Source organism: Podarcis pityusensis (genome assembly GCF_964106645.2).
Source record: "Podarcis pityusensis genome assembly, chromosome: 14".
Lineage (NCBI taxonomy): Eukaryota > Metazoa > Chordata > Lepidosauria > Squamata > Lacertidae > Podarcis > Podarcis pityusensis.
Genome location: NC_138039.1, coordinates 49,432,050 through 49,447,821, shown reverse-complemented (window position 1 = coordinate 49,447,821; position 15,772 = coordinate 49,432,050). Strand labels below are relative to the sequence as shown.

At 45.5% G+C, this 15,772-nt stretch overlaps 1 long non-coding RNA gene across 1 annotated transcript; it reads right to left on the bottom strand.

The window, feature by feature from the left end:
• Nucleotides 1-745: 745 nt before the first annotated feature.
• LOC308463243 lies at nt 746-4,295 on the bottom strand. Its single transcript, XR_013979529.1, has 3 exons — nt 3,895-4,295; nt 2,136-2,386; nt 746-1,116 (listed from the first exon to the last, which is right to left on the bottom strand). It is a non-coding gene; the product is annotated as an uncharacterized lncRNA (long non-coding RNA).
• Between the last annotated feature and the right edge of the window lie 11,477 nt (nt 4,296-15,772).

Sequence of the window (15,772 nt, the reverse complement as noted above, 5' to 3'; positions counted from 1 at the left end):
TGCCTAGAGCAGTAGGACGTGTCATTTTAGGGGCGAAACTTATTTTTTGCAAATTTCTTCAGTGAGTGGTCTCAATAACATGGGTGTGGGGAATTCAAATCTGCTATTAGTTCTGTGATTGGACAACATTTAATTTGGTAAGTCTACATTTGATTAAGAAGCACATAAACTGCTCTTAGAAAACCAAATAATTTAAATTTTACCTTCCGAAAGTCTCAGGTAATATACAGGTATGTATAATCAGGGTTTTTTCCCAGCCAGAATTCACCAAAACTCTGTTCCGGCACCTCTCAGGTAGGCGCCATTGCCATTACAAAAGAACCAGGGAGGCGTCCATGATGAGTTCCAGCACCTCTTTTTCTAGAAAAATAGCACTGTATATAATACAGTGGACCTTCTGGATATGAATGTAATTCATTCCAGGGGTCTATATGTACCCCCAGAAATCTGCAAGTAGAGGCGCTGCTTCTACACACATGCACAGCACGATAGAGCGCTTCTGCGCATGTGAGCATGGCGAAACTCGGAAGAATACACTTCTGGGTTTGCTGCATTCGCAACCCGAAAGTTACGTTACCCAAAGGTAACGTAACCCGAGGGTCTGCTGTATATAAATAATATAAATATATAACTACAAGTACGTGACAATTATTTTTAATGATTTCTATACAATTTTACACACGTGTTATTTACCAAGGAAATCTAAATTATACTAATTTAACCTTTTTAATTCCCAAGTCATGTTACAACTTTTTGCACCCCTCATTTTTGGAATTTGAAAGTTGAAAAATTCAGCACGCCCTAACAAAACAGGGATTTGAAACTAGGTCTCTCTCAGGTCCTTGTCTGATGCTCTAACCACTACACTCTCCTTGACTCTCAGATCTGATTCTTCCACAGGAGCGTGTGAACTACTCTGTCATGCAAACAAGAAATTTGCTAACACCCTGCTTTGGTAATTTGATCAGGACCTGCTTCCTCTCCCCCCCCCCCTGCATGGAGCCTCAGAAATGCAAAAAAGGTGTCACAGACACAAGGAGGCTGGTGAGTCTTCAGCCAGATGCTGAGTTTAGCCTTGGATGGGAGCAAAGTGTTCCGAACTCTTTCCCCTGCAGGCTGGGAAGGAAGGGAGAACAGTGTTATTTTTATACGTCTGAAACATTCTGGAAAGGCTTATATAAGTCCTGAGCTGTTTGGCCACCAAAGTAGGCCAAGGACCTTCAGATCACAATAATAGATTGTGCTGCTCCCTGAACTGAACAAACCATCCCAGAGACAGGTTGTGAAAGATCTGCAGGTGTAGAAAAGCACCTGTACATCCATGGTCTTCCCATGCCATGGCCAGAGACAGCCCCTGAGACAGCCCAGGAACTCTGGATTTTACTGGGATGCTCAAATTGTTGCTTTCATGTCCTGATTTCCAGACAGAAAGACAGGAATGGATTAAAATGGTTGGTCCTGTTTCTTCAGTAAATAGGGTGGGCAGGATCAGCTGGGGCTCCTTCATCAGAACCACTACAAAACCATGGGTGGGGCACCATGGAGAATGGCTGCCTACACATCACTGGCAGAGGGTCTCCCCAGCCAGTCTTAGCTCTCTGGCAGGACTATGTCAGGATATATATGTTTGGATCAATAGCTGCACTAGCTGTCAGTTGCAGAAATAAATTTCTGCTTGGTTCATTCAAGTTCACCTGAAGTCGTGCAACGTACAATCATATTACCTGGCATTTGTAAGGAGCTTTTAGGGGGTTCAGTCCTTACAGCAATCCCATAAGACACCAATCCTTGAGAAACATTCCCCAATGCTCTCCTTTTAAGAGTGGGTGGGGCCCAGCTATTCACGCAGTAACCATCCTTAGTCTTGGGACTGGGCAAGTAAGCAAACACTCCTCCAAGTTGGCTGAGCACGTTGGGGGGCTGGTCTGTAGGATCACCTGTGCCTCTCCCAGTTCTTGGGCTCCTGTTCCTGTGGCGCATAAGGTATGAGAGCAAAAACGAGTCCCTTGGTCTACTCAATGGTTGTGGCCAGCTAGTTAAGCACCATGATCAGCATCCCGAAGGAGCGAGTTGAGTTGCAAGAGCTACAATAAGCGATTGTGCCCTCTGGGCAAATGGGTGTTTCCCCACCTCACCTGGCTGGTTGTCTTGGGAGACAATGAAGGAATCTGCCTTTGCAGGTGAAGTTGAACGCTTTGAAGGTTCCAGCGCCTGCTGTGGCTGTAGAGCCCGATATGGGACAGACATGTTTTAGTGCAGATGTGGCAGATGAAGTCATCAGCTTGTGCTGCTGCAGATGCACCATGGCGTTTCTTCTCTCTGCACTGGTTGATAGGGAACAGTAGGAGAGGAGTTGTGTGTGAGCTGAGCAAAAGCAGTCTGCAGGCTGAGAAGACAAGAGACAGAGACATGTTAGCTCGGTGCTGGGATCTAGAACTCTCCTGGAAGCAAGGTATGTTAGGGTGTTAATGCTCTGGTTGTTGTATTTATGGGTAAATAAACCATATATCCTATAGACACCACAGTCTCTGCTGACCTTCATTCCAAGGAAACTGAACTCGGGGGTAAGTGTCCGCAACCCTTGGAATCACTCACCACTTGGGGATTGGGGTGGTTCTAACAACACATTCACACTGGCACAGTCGTCCCCACATCCTTGGAGATGGAGATGTCAAATTCATCCTAGCACCTCCACTGAAAAGGAGGGCTCCCCACTGACAGGGGAAGGTGTCTGAGTCACCTAGTCCGCGCTTGGGAGATGTCGTGGCACTGAGGCAGGCAGCTCTGCTGACAACCACTTGGTTCTCTCTCTGCATCAGAGTCTCCACCCCCAAGACCGCTGGGATCCTCACCAGGGTCGAACTTGTCCCGAGGTCCTGAATCAGCATACTCCAATCCTTTAGGACAGTGGTTTTCAACCAGTGTGCTGTGACACCCTAGGGTGCCTTGAATGATGGTCATGGGTGCTGCAGGCAACACTGGCCTCTGTCCCTCTTTCTTTCCCTCTTCCCTGGCTATAAGCTCTGGGAGGCACCTCTCTTTGGGGTGGGGGTGAGGAGACAGCTCAGAGTCCAGGGACAGCAGCAGCAGCTGCTCAGAGGACTCCCAAGGAGAGGAGGCTGAGGGAACCCTCCACAAGGGAGGGGTGAGGGGCTGCCAGGTCTGCAGGAAAGGGGCGACATAACTGGGCTCCTGAGCCCCACAGGGATGCTGCAGAAAGAATGTAGTTAGTTAAGGGAGTTATGGACTCAAAAAGGTTGAAAACCTCTGCTCTAGGTGCTTCCCATGGGTCCAACTCCTCCAACTCTCTGATCTCCTCCCATTCCTCCTCATCTGACCCCCCTTTCCACAATTCCTCTGAGGGGTTCAGGATAGTGGCTCAGGGTTTGAACCTTCTGAATGCAAAGCGGGTGCTCACTCACCCAGTGATGGTCCTTCTTGGAAAGGCAAAAGGGGAGATGACTTTGTTCCTCCCTCTGGACAGGGGATGGCCATGCTCCCTCCCTCCATGTTAATCAAGAACAGCCTCTAAGGGGGAGCTATGTGCATATCAAATTGATTTATAATCAGATCCGATTATAGACGTGGAAGAATGTCCAGTTTGGCTCTGCTGTCCAAAAATGTTGGCTCCGTTGTCGTTTTACTGGCCACAATGAACAAGTACGCTGCCCTGACTAAGGAAACAGGATCCCTTTCCTATGTCAGTCACAGAGTTGAGCAGGGCAGAGGCACTGGAGAACCTCATTCACCAGACTCTACAATGACAGGACAGATGGAAGCAACATTTGCTTCATATCTATGCACCATAAAAAGGGTTTGCATGCATTTAAAGTCTCCTTCCCCCATTCCCCCACTCAGAAACAAAACTCTAAATAGCTTCTCAGAAAATATTACCATAGATAATGCGAAGGCCTCTCCTGCGGCAGCTGCCAACATCTGGAAGAGCCTTCCTCTGCTTTCAGCAGCTCCACACCTGTTCTGGGAATTTAGCTGATTGCGCAGCTTCCTTGCTCTCTCCAGCAGGCATTGGGGGTTGGGGAGAGTTGTTGCCTTGATACTTCTGTGTTAGTGAGAGTCATTTAGAGCATGATCCACAATAGAGGTCTCCTGCAGAGGTCAAACTGAATCAAGGAAGCAGCAGTGGGCAGGTGGGCGGGGTTTGCACAACTGGAACTCCCCAGTAGATTTGATTCAAACTTATACAAGATTGTGCCCCCGAGATCAGAAAATCCTTACTTATCTCAACAAGACAGGTTATTTATATACATTTCTCTGATCAATCAGTTAGAATAGAACTATGCATTGTCTTTCCAGTTACTGAAGACAGAATATGGAAGCTGTGCAGAAAGAAAGCAAACCTCCGTGTCTTCAAAATAATTCCACTGAAGAGGCTTTTCTTTCCTCAGGCAAGAACACAGCACACGTTTATTGATTCATGACATTTTACCTCACTTCTCCTCCAACAAGCTCAAGGCAGAGCACACGCTTCACGATAACCCTGTGAGGTAGGTTTGGCTGAGAGAAAGTGACGGGCTTCAGGTCACTAATGAGCTTGATGGCTAAGTGGGAATTTGAACCCTGGTCTCCCCGTATTAATCTGGCACTCTAATCACTATACCACACAGATGAGGGGGAAAATAAAGACACACGCACACACAAAATCCTGGAGCATCTTGGGCTCCAGTCCTGTCCAGCGCGACCACAGACAACAGAATGCTAGACAGTCTCAGGTGCTCACATCAACTGTTTTGGCAGACACACAATGTCACTCAAAGCCATGAACTCCAAGGAAACATTCCAAACACCGTTGAGAAAATTTACGACGCCAAGACCTCCTGGGATTTGGGAGGTGGAGAGCAAAGGACCCAATTTGCCAACTGCGCATTAGACAGTACAAACAAACAAAAATGCTACTTCATGGTAGGCTTAAAGGTAAAGGTAAAGGGACCCCTGATCATTAGGTCCAGTCATGACCGACTCTGGGGTTGTGGCGCTCATCTCGCTTTATTGGCCGAGGGAGCCGGCGTACAGCTTCCGGGTCATGTGGTCGGCATGACTAAGCTGCTTCTGGCGAACCAGAGCAGCACATGGAAACGCCGTTTCCCTTCCCGCCGGAGCGGTTCCTATTTATCTACTTGCACTTTGATGTACTTTCGAACTGCTAGGTTGGCAGGAGCAGGGACCGAGCAACGGGAGCTCACCCCGTTGTGGGGATTCGACGGTAGACTTAGGTGTGTTGTAATTGTAATGTCTGCACTTGGCTCAAGTTCCCATTCCTGGCAGATAATCCAGGCTAAGCTTTAGCCATTTCAAGTCTGGAGGAAGATCCAGGCTGTGTCCCTCAAGCAAAAGGCCCGATCCCATTACTAATCACTGTAACCATCTGGCTCCCCAGAGGCGTGCTAGGCTCTCAGCAAGTCTGGGAGAATTATTCAGACTTCACATATTGGTATTTAAGGAACCAACACAGAAGGGACGTTTGGGATCAAAGGGAATATAGCTAATTTTAAAGATCTGCCAAGCCCTTTCCTCCACTCCATTATGGTCTCTCTCTGTGCTAAGAATGATGGGCTGAAACTAGTATCCTTGCTCCTCATTTTAGTCCAAGTATGAGATTCTATGCTCCACTAAGCACAATGTGAGTAGGCTTAGTCTGCTCACAGTCATCCTTCAAAATCCACACTTCCCTGAATTTTGCAAGGCAGTGCTCCAGACAAGAAATGGGTACAAAACCACAAATATTACAGGAAAGTGTGAAAATATCCCATGAAAACTCTTTATTTTCAGGCAAATTGCTTTGCAAAAATGTGCATATCAGGAAAAATTGAATATAACAGCTTAGAAAATTGCACTGAAATGCTGATGAATTTCATGAGGACTTTTTTTTTAAATGTGGTAAAGTGGTGAACCAAACTTAAGACTGGAAAAATGAGAAACTGTGAGAAACCAGAATTGATAGATTCAACCATCCTTGGATCACATTTGCCCTGAAGTTGGAAAAATGCAGCCAGGCCTTGTCTAAGACCAGGCAGCTAACACAGGTATTTGGATATTGGTCAGCAGCTAGAATTACAAGATTTGCATTAAGGAGTAAACTTCACAGAAATCTGGGTCTTTCCTCCTTGCTTTTCTTTTCTGCAATATGTGCCATCCTTTCTCCACTCATGTCCAGCTGAAATATTATGTGATTCATGAGTTGAAGCAGCAATGAAGATGGGCATCACTCCATAGTAGACGTTGCATTTCCCAGATAAATCTTCCAGCAGTGGACACAGCCAGCCCTGGCAGGAGATGCTGAGGACAGAAGCTGGGGCCTTCTGCAGAGAAAGAAGATGCTCTTCCACTGCAGTTCTTCCACTGACTGGGAGGAACCCGGTGCCTCCTCTGACTCCCTAGTGCTTTATTGAGGAAGGTCTGACTAATGCTGTGGTTCCTGCTGCGCACTGACCTTAGAAAGTGATTTATTGCACAAGAGCAAATGAAACATCACAAAGTGGGTTTGTGTCACCTTTTCCTCTCCTAACTGTACAGAAGTACAAATAAATATTCATCTCAAATGGGATTTATAGGGTTTATGCAAAAGCAATACAGAGTGAGGCCTCCTCCTCCTTGGCCCTGCTGGAACCAGATGTTCACAGTTTATTAAACCTACACACACAGCAGGGCTTCTAATCATGAATCTCGCCAATTAGCCCCTGGCAGGCCTCCAGGAATGAAAACCCACATTTCTGCTTTGCAATTCTTCCCTTCAAAGCTGCTCAGGAACCAGACGATGTTCAAGTTGTTCATGCCTCCACCACTGTGGTGGGATAAAGCCCAAGCAGGGTCTGCAACAAGGAATAATAAAACCACAAGACAAAAGGAAAGCCCAGATGTTGCACCAGCTACTGGAGCAGGCCTATAAATGTGCATCATCAGAACCCCAAGCTCTTGTTGGTAGCGGCTCCTCTGAAGAAAAGGAGCGAACGACGCAGATGCTCCTAAAGGCAAGGACTTTTATCCCAATGGTTTCTGTTTACAAATATATATGGCCAGCACTCCACTTTCATAAGGGCAACAAAGATGTAGTCCTGGTGAACATGGGGAATATAAAGTGGCTGGGAATAAGAGATGTGGGGTTGTAATACCTCATCATTTATCATCTAAGCAAACAAACAGAGAGTAAATCAGACATTACATTTTTATGGTGGACTTATAAAGCATGCTGTTGGATGGAAGAAAGCTTACCATACAGGTAAGCTGGAGACTGCATCACTGAGGGTGGTTGGACTTACTTCTGAAAATACCTAGAGAGAGTTGTATCATTAATTGATTAGGCAATTAAATGTTTTCCTGGGGAGGTTAGGTCTCACTACAGTGACACATGCTTTAGTCCAAGATTCCCCAACCTGGTGCCTTCCTGTTGCTTTGAACTACAACTCCCACCAGCTGTGTGCCTGGCGGGAGTTGTGGTCTGAAGCATCTGGAGCACACCAGGTTGGGCAAGGCTGCTTTCTGCCATATCTCTAGTGGTTCAATGTAATGCACTCCATATGAGGCTGCCCTTAAAAAGCAGTGGCAACTTCAGCTGGTCCAGAATGAGCCGGCCAGATTGCTCTCTGGTGAGGACGGTGGGTGCACACAAGCCCTTTACTGCAACAACTACTGCAGCACTGGCTTGTCTCTCCAAAAGGGTAGGGAAGAATGTGGTGCTAACAACCGATAGCAAGATGAAGCTCTACCAGGCTTGCCTGTTGAACACGCTGCTTTATGGTAGTGCGTCGTGGGCAACTGACACCTGCCAGGAGCGATGCCTCAATGCCTTCCACATGTGCTGCGTCAGGAAGATTTTGGGCATCACATGACAGGACAGAATCTCAAACAAAAATCTGCTCTCCCAAGCCCACATTCCCAGCATGTTTTCACTTCTGCCTCAGTGGCATCTATGCTGTCTTAGTCTTGTCCACAGCATGGAAGATGACAAGATTCCCAAGGACGTGCTCTGTGGGGAGCTGGCTTCAGGCACCAAGCCAGCTGGGAGACCAACTCTACATTACAAAGATGTCTGTGAATGTGACATGAAGGCTGGCAGCATCAGCCCCGCCAGGTGGGAATCTCTTTTTTTTTTTTAATGATAGTTATTGAAAAATTTTTAGAATTACAGGAAAAAAAAACACAGCAGAAAAAGAAAAAAGAGAAAACAAAAAGAAAACAAACCACATCAAACAATGTAGATTCAAAAAACAAAAATACACTACAAACAGATAAAAACAAATCCATCATTCTCGAATCCTCAACTTTCATTACCTTCTTTCTTTGACCTCCTCCTCCTCCCTTTTTTTGTATCCTAGTTATTAAATATCGCAGCAAATCCTTTCCATATTTCATAATATTCTGTCATTACATTACCTTAATCTATTTTCATCTTATCTTATAGAAAACCTTAAAACTTAAAACTTAAATCTTATTTTTACCAACTTCTCATAACCATAATATTCTTACCTAATTCTTTAGACATTTTTGCTAGAGCCAAGTAATTTCCTTCCAACATTTTTCTAACATTCATCAATTTTATAAAACAATCCTAATAATAAAAAGAAAGAAATAAAAACAATCCAATCTTCATCCAGCGTCCCTTCCTCCTGGTCCCGGGTTTTGTCAGTCCTCTTTATCCCATTGATCTAGCGCATTAACCTGGTAACCTTATATCCGAGGCCCTTAAGTCTCTTCCATGTCCCTTCTGCAGCTCTTCTTCATATTCTCCTTTCACTCGTGGGAACTCCAGCTTGGTAATGTTTTTGACCCTTTTCAACAAATCAGCCCCTTTTCCAAAGTCCAGACTAAACTCCATGTGGTATTTAAAAACATGTTTCAGAATCCCTCCAAGATTAAGAGCCCCCACAGCCCCAAACCTCTCACGGCCCATTGCCAGACTTGGAAAGTCCAAACATCCCTGCATAGGGGGGTCTATCCAACCCCCCATTTCCAAACCAGTCCAAACCTTATCTTTCCAAATCTGACTTTTTCCAAGTTCATTTGTCGAATCCAAAGGCTCATGTTCCTGCAGGGCCACAGCTCCCTCCATCTCTGGCGCCCAAGATTCAGCAACATCCTCTTCTCTCATCTGTTCTGTCAGGGCACACTCCTGATTTAATTCCTGGGTGGGCTCCATAGTTTCCCACTGCCTGTTCAAAAATTCTGACCGCATTAGTCATCAAATCCGTATTCTCATTTAACTGTTCCAGTAGGGCATTTGTTTTACAGAGAGCACACAACAGAGCTTCTGAATACATTGTCCTACAAGGTCACAAGTCTATTTCCCACGATTGTAATCTGTAACAGCTGCAAGCTCCCTGGAATTAGTTACAATTTCACAGTCTCCCTCTAGGGGGAAAACTTCTATTTGTTCTTTCTTTTAAGGACGAATCTAGCAACAAAGTTTCCTTTTTGAGATATTTTGTCAATATTTGTTCCTTTAAAATGCGAAAGGGAACAGTGGAATCACTATGTTTCTCTTCTTTTAGCTATCTGTCAAAAGCGTTTGTCTCTGGTCAATGAGCTTCAAACGTCAGTCCTGACACCCCGCTCCAGGATCAGGACGTTGGAAAGTTACTTTACTTTAAACTCACTTCTGCAGGTTTAAACAGTCCGAAAAAGATCCCCCTTCTTCTCCTGCTTCCGAAGGGGGGTTCAACAATTTTAAATGATGAAAGTTAATCTTTTAGCGATTTTCTGAGCTCTAGTTTACGTTGTCTTTGCTTTATTCTGTCTACAAAGAAACGGAAGGCTGACTTCCTGTTTAGACCTTCCCGTTTCAGTGCCAAATTGAAGTAAATTTTTAAGTCCAATTCCTTTCTGCTCGCAAGTCCTTATTTAAAGTCCAATTGTCCAAAATTTAAGTACTCACGGGTGATTATTTTAGAAGCCAAATTGTCCCAGGAAAAAGGCAGTGCTCTCCGGCAACGGCTATGCGGCTTCGCTCCACGGAAAAAGCAGTTGACTCTCAGCACCGCGCCACTTCCCCCTCTTCACTTCGGAGTCCGTTAGTGGGTTCCTTTGCGGGTTGGGGGGACGCTAAGGGTGCCCGCCGAGTCCCATGGTCACAGGCTTCATCCGCCTGTGATTTTTGAAAGGGTCCCCGCTTCGCTGTAGCGGAAAAGACCCGTTTCGCGCGGAGCTAGTCCCTCCAGATCAGAGGGAGCCCGCCATTGCCGATGGCGCCACCCCGGAAGTCGCCAGGTGGGAATCTCCTGCAGACAACCACAGTGCCTGGAGACAGACAGGTCGTGCGTCTATAGCAGTGACCAGAAGAGGAATGACCGCCAAGGTCTTAGGAAGCTGCTTTATACATCAGACCATCGGCAGGCAAACTAAGGCCTGGAGGCCGGATCCAGCCCAATCACCTTCTCAATCCAGCCCACAGACAGTCCGGGAATCAGCGTGTTTTTACATGAGTAGAATGTATCCTTTTATTTAAAATGCATCTCTGGGTTATTTGTGGGACATAGGAATTCGTTCACCCCCCCCTCCAAATATAGTCCGGCCCCTCACAAGGTCTGAGGGACAGTGGACCAGCCCCCTGCTGAAAAAGTTTGCTGAGCCCTGTGTCAGCCCATGGGTCCATCCAGTTCAGTGTTGACATACAAACGTAATCTAGTCCAGCCTCTTGTTCTCAAAGTGGCCGGCCAGGCGCTCATTCCGGAAGCCTGGAAGCGGACCTGAGTGCAACAGCAGCACTCCCCCGACTTGTGAGGTTCCAACAACTGGCGCACTGCGTCTGAAATTGGAAGAGGACTATAGCCACTGCAACGGGTAGCCACTGACAGCCCTCTCCTCCTCCATGCATTTGCCCAATCCTCTTTTAAAGCTGTCCAAGTTGGTGACCCTCGCCACCTCCTGTGTCAAAGAGTTCCATAGTTTAACTCTGTGCTGCATGAGGTAGTCTGTTTTCCCCCCTGTCCTGAATCTTCCAACATTCAGCTTCACTGGAAGCCTATTAGGTTCTACTATTATAAGTCAGGGAGAAGTTTTTTCTGTGTCCACTTTCTCCACACCATGTCTAATTTTACACACCTGTTATCATGTCTCCCCTTATTCAACTTTTCTTAAAAAAAAAAAAAAAATGTGCACTCCACCCCCGAGACCACTATCCATCGTAACTATCCAACCTCCAAACATTTCAACACCCCTTGCGATGGTTTGACCCCTTTCTGTTTTAACAGTACAAATTCTACAAATACCTTCCATATCTTCTCAAAATAATTTCTCCTCCATATCCTCCATCTTAGCTTGATAGTGCACGTTAATTTATCATTTATAGCTATATCCCACACCTCCTTATACCATTCTTCCATTGGATAGTCACCCTGCCCCTTCCACTTCCTAGCTATAGTATCTCGTGCCGATGTCAATAAATCTGTGAGCAAGTATTCAACTTTTCTGAGCACAGACTGGCAGCAACTCTCCTGGGTTTCAGACAGGAATTCTTTCCAAGTGCTGCCTGCAAGATTGAGCCTGAGACCTTCTGCATACAGAGCAGATGCTCAGTCGTTGAACTATGTTCCTTTCCTTATGGCTACAACCAAGATTTGCAACTCTGCACAGAGAAGTCTGCTTTTTTAAAAAAATATCCAGATGACGTTTAATCTGCTTCAGATGTGCATTTCATTATTGCTGCTTTTAAGTATTTAGAGTATTTAATCTGAGCTTGCTGATTTGTCTTTTATTACTGTTTTTGAACTGGCTTTATATTTTGGCTTTTAAATATTTTTATTGTACTGAAAGTACTGCTCTGTTGCCCAGGAAAAGGCAGAAGACCAGAATCACAGGATGGTAGTATTGTAGAGTTGGGACCCCAAGGGTCTTCGGGATCCAACCCCCTGGAATGCAGGAATCCCTGGCAGGTGGCCATCCAACCTCTGTTCAAAAGGGGAGTCCACCCAGTGGCATAGCATCAGTTGTTGGTGCCCGGGGTGTGCATACGCGTGGCAGGGAGTGTGCATCGTGCACATGCACTGGGTGGTGGGGAGTCAGCCCAGCCCTCGCCTTCACGAGTGACCCTACCCCCACCCAAGCAAAGCAGCGCACACTGAGCTGCCTGCCTGCCCATGCAAGGGCCCCCTGGCTGAGCTGTGCTGGGGGCGCCTGCTTTGCATCCCCACAAAAACTGTGTGCCTGAGGCCACGGTCTCCCTGCCCCAGAGTCCACCCCCTTCTGAGGTAGCCCATTCCACTGCTGAATGGCTCTTACCATCAGGTCTTCCTAACGTTTAATATCCGAGAGGCCAATGCTGCTCTCTGCTTTGCCCCTCTGTACTTGAGGAGGGCAGTGACACAATCGTCGCTCACCAGGGTAGGTTTCCCAGCTGTTCTTGGTAGAAGCCCCTGGTAAAGGAGCCAGGAGAGGAGGCTGCGAACAATATTTCACAAGGTTTGAGAAATGCTAATCTAATTTAACTCTGTCTTTGAACCTGCAGTGGATACTGTATCTGCATCAGTATCCACTGGTTTTGAACCCATTATTTTCTGGACTGGTGATAATCTCTTGATTATATTTTCCAAGGCTATTCCAGTAGAAGGGTTGCAGTTTCATAGTTTCTGACCAGATAAGTTTTCAGGGGAGTTTTATGAGTCGGAGCACTCATGAAATGCCCTTTTAAGGGCCTAAATGCTTTAACGGTTAAACCCTGTTGCTCCCAGGGGCCCTCCATCTCTCCCATTTCTGTTATGCTGTCAGCTTTCTGACTGCTTAAAATCAGGCCCAGAAACAGCATTGAGCTTGTCATTTTTTTGTTCTTTGAAGTTTTGTTTTGAGGAAATAAAATAAAATAAACCAGAGATAAAAAGGAAGTCTTCTGCAACTCCTGGAGTTATCTAGAATGATCAGCTGACTTTATCAAGGCCTCTTTGGTGCTGCAGAGAAGAAGTCATTATCCATTATCCTTCCTTCTAATAACTGCTGCAAGCATCAGGCACTAAGCCACCTACCAGAAATGGGCCAGTCTTCCTCCTATAGGCAGTGGTCCTATAGGAGGCCTGTGGGTGTTCATCCGCAGCAGCCTTGGGCAACTGCTGCCCTCCCTGACTCCTGGCAGGATCTGCTGCCTGCTTGGACCCCTCCATGCCAAGAGGCTGGACCGGGGAGCTTCCATTTAAATTCCTGCACAGCTAGGGCATCCACTCCCTTATGGAAAGTAACTCTGGAACAAAGGAAATAGAAATTGGACAGGAATTATCCTACTGGAGCAGACTAACCCTAACCCAAAAAGATGCCAAGGATGTGGTGATACACATCCGAAGGATCTTGGCCAGGGATCCTTGTAACAAGCAAAAGTGGGGAAAGGGTGAGGCACGAGACGAAAGTGCTGCAGGCGTGTTGCCTCTTGGGGGTTCTTGGCACTGAGAGAGAACTGCTTTTATAGACTGCAGGCATGGAGAGCAAAGTCCTATCCCACAGGATCCAGAATGTCATTGCCAAAATCCGTTTTCTAGGTATTGAAAAATGTCTCCAAAATGTCCTCTTTAGGAGGACTTCCAGGGTGGCACCACCGGCAATGGCGGACTCCCTCTAAACTGGAGGGACTAGCTCCGCGGGAAACGGGTCTTCTCCGCTACGGCGAAGCGGGGACCCTCTTAAAAATCACAGGCGGATGAAGCCTGTGACCATGGGACTCGGCGGGCACCTTTAGCGCCCCCCCAACCCACTAAGCAACCCACTAACGGGCTCCGAAGTGAAGAGGGGGAAGTGGCGCGGTGCTGTGAGTCAACTGCTATTTCCGTGGAGCGAAGCCGCATAGCTGTTGCCGGAGAGCGCTGCCTTTTTCCTGGGACAATTTGGACTCTAAAATAAGCACCCGTGAGTACTTAGACTTTGAATAATTGGACATCAAATAAGGACTAGCGAGCAGGAAAGAATTGGATTTTAAAAATTCTACTCTAATTTGGTACGGAATGGGAAGGTCTAAACAGGAAGTCAGCCTTCCGTTCTTTTGTAAACAGAATAAAGCAAAGACAATTTAAACTAGAGCTCAGAAAATCGTTTTTAAAAGATTGGATTTCACCATTTAAAATTGTGGAACCCCCCTTTGACAGCAGGAGAAGGGGGGGATCTTTTTGGATTGTTTAAAGTGACTTTAAAGTAAAGTAACTTTCCTCCGTCCTGATCCTGGAGCGGGGTGTCAGGACTGACGTTTGAAGTTCATTGACCAAAGACAAGTGTTTTTGACAGATAGCTAAAAGAAGAGAAACATAGTGACTCCACTGTTCCCTTTCACATTTTAAAGGAATATATATGGACAAAGTATTTTTAAAAAGGAAACTTTGTTGCAAGAACAAATAGAAGTCTTCCCCCTAGGGGGAGTCTGTGAAACTGTAACTAACTCCAGGGAGCTGGCAGCTGTCACAGATTACAACCGTGGGAACAGGCATCTGACCTTGCAGGACAATGTATTCAGAAGCTTTGTTGTGTGCTCTCTATAAAACAAATGCCCTACTGGAACAATTACACGAGAAGGTGAATTGGATGGCGACTTCGACTAGAAATTTTGAACAGGCAGTGGGAAAATATGTGGAGCCCACTCAGGAATTAAATCAGGAGTGTGTCTTGACAGAACAGGCCCAACAGGAATATGATTTTTCGGATTTGACAAATGAACTTGGAAAAAGCCAGATTTGGAAAGGAAAAGTTTGGCTTGGTTTGGAAATGGGGGGCTGGATTGACCCCCCCTATGCTGGGATGTTTGGACTTTTCAAATAAGGCAATGGGCCGTGAGATGTTTGGGACTGTGGGGGCTCTTAATTTTGGAGGGTCTTTGAAACATGCTTTTAAATACTACATGGAATTCAGTGTTGAACATGGAAAAGGGGCTGATCCGTCGAGAAGGGTCAAAAACATTGTCAAGCTGGAGTTACTACGAGCAGGAGACAAGTGAAAATACAGTTACAAATATGAAGAAGAGCCGCGGAAGGGACATGGAAGAGACTTGAGGGCCTCGGATATAAGGTTGCCAGGTTAATGGGCCAGATCGACGGGAATAAGGACTGACAAAACCCGGAAGCAGGAGGAAGGGACGTTGGATGAAGATTGGATTTGTTTGTATCTCTTTTCTCTACCATTAGAACTGTTTTATAAAATTGATGAATGTTAGAAAAATGTTGGAATGAAATTACTTGGCTTTAGCAAAGATGTTTAAAAAATTATGAAAGAATATTATGGTTATGAGAAGTTGGTAAGGATAAGATTTAAGTTTTAAGCTTTAAGGTTTATTTTATTATAGAAAGATAAGATCAAAACAGATTAGGGTAATACAATGACAGAATATTATGAAATATGGAAAGGATTTGCTGGGATAATTAATAACTAGGATACAAAGAAAGGGAGGAGGAGGAGGTCTAAGAAAGAAGGCAATGACAGTTAAGGATCTGAAAATAATGAATTTGTTTTTAAATGTTTTTAAAGGTTTGTGATGTATTTTTGTATTTTTCTCTTTTTTTCTGTCACTTTTTCTTATTTTGATTTTTTTACTCATATGGTGGGAAGGGTTTTTTTTTCCCCTTTTCTACTTTGTCAACTATTTTTATTTTGTACTTTTTTCTGTTTCTATTTTATTTTTCTCCTTTTTGTAACATTTTGAAAATTTCAATAAATATCTTTAAAAAACAAAAAAACCAAAATGTCCTCTTTACATGCATGGGAACATCCATTACGTGGGCCGAGCATTTTTGCGAACTGAAGCAGCAACGTTCAGCTGCCTGTATCGCAGTTCCAGCTTGATCTTCACACCTGCTCACCCCAA